The following is a 6,701-nucleotide window of genomic DNA, read 5'->3' on the forward strand; positions in this document are numbered from 1 at the left end:
ACAAATCCAGTAATCTGTCAGCAGCATCTTTAATGTACATCCTTCAAGTTTTAGTAGAATCACATACACAATAATGGTTCTTTCTTCATGTAATTCTGTAAAACTAATTTAAATACAATTTTTAGATTTTAGTTCAGTTTACAGGGAGAATAGCATTAGCATCTGTATGTTGCTGAAATCACAAATAGATTACAGTATATTTAGAGCATGCATATCTAAGAATGAAAAATGATACTTTACAGTTGGCTCGTTGGTCTAGGGGTATGATTCTCGCTTTGGGTGCGAGAGGTCCCGGGTTCAAATCCCGGACGAGCCCTCCTTTTATTTTATTTTTTCTTTCTTGCACTTCGTATTTCTTTTTTATACAAACTTATTTCATCTAATTACGTTACAGTATAAATTATTTATCTCCAAATATTTTAATTTGTTCATAATAAGCAATATTTTGGTGATCTCATTTATGCAATCTATTTTCTCTTTTTTTGCTATTAAAGCACGCTATTTGTGGACATAAAACTAAACATATGGTAAGAAAATAGGGCTCGTCCGGGATTTGAACCCGGGACCTCTCGCACCCAAAGCGAGAATCATACCCCTAGACCAACGAGCCACATGAATTCTTTTCCTTGTGTTTATGAGTATTTATGAAATGTGTTCTGTAACTGGATAGTATAGATGATACGATGAAGAGCGTGAAACAAAAATAAAAGCAGCCCACTCTGTGCAAGATGAAATATGTCTTCTTGGAACTGTCTCTTACTGAAAGGCAAGATCTTTACTCTTTCAAATAGGGTCCATGTCATGTACTGGCTTGTCACATTTGCTGCTTATTTTCCAGCACTGATTATTGAAATTGAAAAATTATTTAAAAAAATCAGAACAATGAGAGAAGGTTTATGTTGTATTATCAATGTAGATTTCTTGAAATGTTAAGTGCTTATTGCTTAAAACATCCCCCCTCCCAAACTCAACAGGGTTGTGCTGCTGTACTGGATTAGAGGATCTTCATGTAAGTACTTGTTTTGCTATGTTTATAGAAGACCGCTCAAATTCTCAGCCCGCTAAGGTTCTTAGAGGGTATTTGTGTTAGTCAATCCTGTTCGGCAGAGCTGGATAATCCTACAGTCAAATGTTATCTCATTATCTTATTATCCCTCATTACAAACGCATCCATACAACTTTTCCACCCATATAGTAATACAACAATTTAGGATTCAGTACTTTTTAGACAACATACCATTGGCACTTTGTATACAATCACTAATGTAATGCTTGTCCTTAGTTGTAACTAGCACTAACTTTTAATGAGCTTTTGCAGCTCTAGGGATAAAGCACAACAGATAATTGAATAGTCTTATGAATGTGCTGACCCTTTCAATACATGTTGAACTTCTTTTATTCACCATAAGCTTCTTTCATTCCTTTATTTATTTTTACTGAGTGACATACTGACTAAGGGAGATCATGTGGGTATAAAAATATTGCATGGTCCCTTAAACCGACAGAATATACTGTTTGGATAACATTTGCATATTGTGGACATAACTTTCTTCACCAACTTAGTATAATAAAATATTATTATTATAGAGATGCCTCAGTTCCAAGCCAAGCCTTCTTGTTCTCCCTCCCTAGGAGAACTGTAATACAGAATTTGATGCCAGGACTTGAATACACTCTCCCAGAATACAAGGTGCTTCCTCTCACCAACAGCCACTGCATATAAACCAGGTAAGTCCTATTACCTTATTGTAGCTTTGTACTCACTCCCCTTGGGAATGAGAGGGTATTGCGTTTATACTACATTAGGATCCCTGCAATGCCCTTGATACATAGAGTCCAGGGAAAGGCCAGAATGCTGGTCAGGTAACTTCTCTCCCTACACACTGGTGGTAGTGTGAACTGATTTTATTATCGTGTGTGTAGTGCTTTAAAACACTGGTTTGCATTCCTACTTAAACACTGACTGAGCGGTTAACTGGTGAACTATAAGGTTGGCATGTACTGTACATAGGTTGAAGATGGTAAGCTTCATGGCATGGGTAGTAAATGAGCAATTCCTATTTGCCTGTGGAGAAACTAATTTGGTAACTGCAAGCTCAGCAGACTCCACTCACACCTGTACCATGAGTAATGTTAATAGAAAGACGTTGGGGATTGGAAAGTACAGAGTTGGCATACACCAGCAGAGTATGTGCATAAATGTTGTTTGGGATCCATAGATGTAAGCAAATACTGTATTGTTAGGAATAAGACTTGGGATAAGGGCTGACTCCTATTAGGGACCTTTGATCTTATGTATACATAAACATGATGGGTTACAACTTGCAAAAAAAAAAAGGAAATTGATGCTGTCATTGGTTTACCCTGGAGCTCAGAAAAGTGTTCATGTACATGAAAGCATTAGGAAATGTAAAACTGGTTTACTTCAGGTACAGAGTTTACTTCTGGTTAATCAACAATGCCACAACTAAGGTTGGGTCCACACTACAGGGTTTTCAGCCAAATATTGTCCCAATCACATGATAAACAACTGTTCAGTGTGTACGCTACAATGATGAACGATTATCATTCCAAAGCACATCGTACTGTCTGATTTTTCAAGCAAACTAAAAATGTTGTTCAACAATGGAACAATGTGGTTCCAATTCTGCAGTGTGTATGCACTCACAACCGGCAGTGTCCATAGATCTCTATGGAGTGTACAGAGTGACAATCTTTACATTCGATGGTTATGACAGATGAAGAGCACAAATCTGAAGGTAAATCATGTAAAAGTGTTTAGTGTGTACACATGAATCGGCATTCTGATCAGGACTTTTTTCCAGTTGTTGGTAAAATCGGTAACTATATCGCATTGGGAGAAACTTTCTGTAGTGTGTACCCAGCCTTAGATGATGACACACTGACTGTCCTGCCACCTTCACAGCCTGAGGCAGCAGACTTTGTGAAAAATAATATTTGTGTCATTCTCAGTGCTGGATTAAAGGAATGGAGGCCCCTGGGCTAAGGGGGCCTCCATTCCCCCGTGAGGGCCCCCCCCCCGGCACTTATCTCCTTCCCCGGCGCGCTGTACACTTTTTACTGAGGAGATCTTGTGAGAGTGAGACTCCCGAGATCTCCTCAGTAAGGAGACTACAGCTCGCCGAGAAAGGACCGCAGTGAAAGTGCTTAGCAGCACTGATCGCGTCGGGGGCGCCCCCGCCCCCGACCGATCAATACTGCTGCTGAGCACTTTCAAGGGCCCCCTGGATGCTATAGGCCCCTGGGCTGTAGCCCAGTTAGTCCTATGGTTAATCCGGCCCTGGTCATTCTCAAAAGTTTTGACCATGACTGTAGATTATGTTTCAAAAGGTAATGCTCTCACTGATTATGCAAGGAAGGTCTCTGCACCTTGGGACATACTGATAGCTGGCATCATTGCCTACACAACGCAAAATGCTATAAATTTAAATTTCAGCCTCAGATAAAGTAAAATGGCAGTGTATGGGTTAAGGCTGTGAATGAAGTGATAATGAAAATTGACGAACTGTGGACGGCTGCCCTGTGGCTCCAGGTTCAATGTTACACATTCCACAATGTTTTATGTATCCAAGTTAGAATGTATAGAGATTTTTTGAGACAATGGTGGGGAAAAGATTTGGTAAAATTGTTCAGCTTATTGTACGGACTTCCAATGGAGCCCCATTGTACAACTTTAATTTTTATTTCATTTTATTCAACTGGCACCTGGCAGTGAATATAAATAGTGTTTGGTTATATTGGATTGTTTCAGTAGGTGTGTAGAAGTTTACCCTATCTGGGAAAATGGTTCACAGACTGTTACCAAAATATTATTTAAAGATTTTATACCCCATTGAGGCATTCCAGAGCCCCTAGAAAGTGACCAATGATGTGAGTTTGTGGGAAAAAATATGAAGGAACTAGAGGAGATTCTGAACATTCCGTGATATTAGGCAACTATGATAAAAACATAATATTTATTCTTATTATTTAACATCTAAATTTTATGTTTTCCACCAAACTACTCAAGTCTTTACCCATCTGTGAGTTTACTCCACTCATTTAACACTACCAGACAAAATCTAGAACCTAGAGCCCTAGGGCAGTCCTGTGGAGATAAAGAAAAAGCAGTTTACACCTTGGCAAGGTGACCTTGCTGTAGGACTTTAGATACTGAGGACTAAATTGGTGCCATTGTAGCATGACCCGCATACATGACTCAACCAGCAGACCGTTTACACCACACACTATCACCCCACTGGGGCGGGGTATACCATGGAGAGGAATCGGCTCTCCTACGGGTGCTTGTGAATTGTAGCTGTTTCCTGTGGCTTAGCCCCTACCTTAGACTGCGAGTTCTATTTCCAGAGGACCTGTGACCTCATTGGTTGTACTCGGGAGGACTCGGAACCCGATGAACTAGATTTTCATTCCAGGCTTAAGCAGGGTGAGCGCTGCTTTCAAGGCACTGTCTGCTTCAAGTCCCTGTAAGTGAAATGGTCATTAACCGACCTTCACAATACTCACTCACAGCCTGTTACAACCATCATTCTGACAGGTCATGGATTTGCAATATTCCTCTGGCTAGGTATTCTTTAAGTGTTGGCAGAGGACCTCACTTGAACACACATATTCTCCCAACATTAGGACCCACTATATTGGGGGCAGCATATAACTGGCCACCTACATGTACTACCAGCTTACTGGAGGCTAAGGGGCCTATTTAACAAACAGCAGTTTTCAGGGACCATCGCAAAGTATCCCCTCTATTTATAACTAGGGGATTGCAATTTTTCGTGAATTAACAAGTTCTTAGGGGTGTATTTATGAAAGCACAGTAGTGCACTATCCTGCCCTACCGTGAAATTAAGCTCCCTGGGTGTCCTCCGGATATTTATGAAAGGTGCATTGCAGCAGATATCACGGATATCTGCTGCTTTGCACTCCTCTTCGTTTTTGGGAGCAGTCACCATTTTACAGTATGGTGACTGCTCCCAGCTCAAATCTAACAAGTTCCGAAAAACTTGTCTTGATAATGTACGCCAGCTGAAGCTGGCATACATTATCAGAATTAAAGAAATCCAATCCTGTCAGCTCTGCCCCGAAGAGCAGAGCTGGACAGCGCATGTGTGGAGGGATCACATGATCCCTCCCTGTCACTCACCGCTCTCTCTCTGCAACAATAGTTGCAGAGACAGAGCGGGGATCTTTGTGCACATGTCCAGTTCTTGGAACTGCACATGCGCAATTGAAGAATGACGAGAACGAGGAGAAGACCCGGAGACAGCGCTTCCGAAGAGGGGGGTATGTATGTTTTTTTTTTTATCACAGAAACAGCAGTTTTTCGGAACTGCTGTTTCTGTGATCTGTTGTTCATAAATTTGAGAAATAGTTCAATCCTTATCCATGCGTTAAGGATTGATAACTATTTCCCACTTTTGCTGAACATTGATAAATGTGCCCCTTAAAATCTAAGATTTTCGAAACATGTGCAGAATTGTGGCAGAGGAATCTTCGGATCCCTCACCGCATCTTACCTGCTCTCCCCTCCAGGTGACTATCGCAAAGGTGACCATAGAGAAGATTAGATATAGGTACACTGGTGTGTTCGCAGGGACAGCAGTTTATCGTGACTGCTGTTCCAGCACAACACTTTTAATGCTCACAATCTTTCGTTCTTCATCATCGTGATAAGGAATGCAAACGATTGTGTCAAAATTGTGCTAGTTAATAAATATACCCCTAAATCTATTTACTGCAGACTAAATCCTTAGCACTCTCCGAATTTTGCTTCTAATGGCAGGGATAGAACCTGGCTCCCCTGGCTTCTCTGAGCAGAACTTAAGATGCTGAAACACAAGCTTTAAGAGGCCGTCAAAACGGAAGTCTCGGCTCCACAATCTGAGAACTTGAGTTCTCAAGAGGAGCACAAGGTTGTAGTAGAGGACTTTAACACCAACTTCAGGGAAGCTTTCCTGCATCAACCACAATGGTTTAAAACACTAAAAGTTTGCATGGATGATCTGGACAATATAGGGCTTTGGAATAACCTCTACACTTCAGAAGAGACCCCACGACCTGTATAATAGACGTCCTAACAAAATATTTTAACAAAGTGCTTGATCAAGATCCTAGCACCCAAATTGTTTTCAACTGGGTTCATTGAGCCCTCCTTCTAAGAGCCCTCCAATCAGACCTAGGGACATTATTTGTCACCTACACTAACAAAAAAGAAAAAATACTTAAAAAAAAGTCCAGAGTTTTGAAGGAATTGACTTTGATGGAAATAAAATTCAGTTTTTTCAAGACCTCTCCTGGTATACCCTACAGCAATACAGACAACTTAGACCGCTATTGGATGAATTGCACACAAAAGATATCAAATATCGATGGTATAAAAGTGGTTGCAGGGGACTTTAAATGGACACTTGATCCTGAACAGGATGCTTCTGGGTTGTTGTCAAGTCACTCTGGGAAGATCATTCGCAAGGTAAGATGCACTTTTCATGACTGCCAACTGGATGACTCCTGGGGAATGGTAAACAAGTATCCCTCTGAGAAACATCCAATCTATCTTATTTCTATGATGCACTGGAGGTCTCAGTAATTTGCTTTCCAGACTGGCATTCATTAGCCTCTCGTATAGAACCTCCTCCTTACCCCCACTAAGAGAAATGACACCAAGATCGGGAGGTCCAAAA

General features: G+C 40.9%; 2 non-coding genes across 2 annotated transcripts; one reads left to right on the forward strand and one right to left on the reverse strand.

The window, feature by feature from the left end:
- The first annotated feature begins 244 nt into the window (after positions 1–244).
- TRNAP-UGG (transfer RNA proline (anticodon UGG)) lies at positions 245–316 on the forward strand. Its single transcript has one exon. It is a non-coding gene; the product is annotated as a tRNA-Pro (tRNA).
- Positions 317–538: 222 nt separating this feature from the next.
- TRNAP-UGG (transfer RNA proline (anticodon UGG)) lies at positions 539–610 on the reverse strand. Its single transcript has one exon. It is a non-coding gene; the product is annotated as a tRNA-Pro (tRNA).
- Positions 611–6,701: the final 6,091 nt, after the last annotated feature.

Source organism: Mixophyes fleayi, chromosome 4 (genome assembly GCF_038048845.1).
Source record: "Mixophyes fleayi isolate aMixFle1 chromosome 4, aMixFle1.hap1, whole genome shotgun sequence".
Classification (NCBI taxonomy): domain Eukaryota; kingdom Metazoa; phylum Chordata; class Amphibia; order Anura; family Limnodynastidae; genus Mixophyes; species Mixophyes fleayi.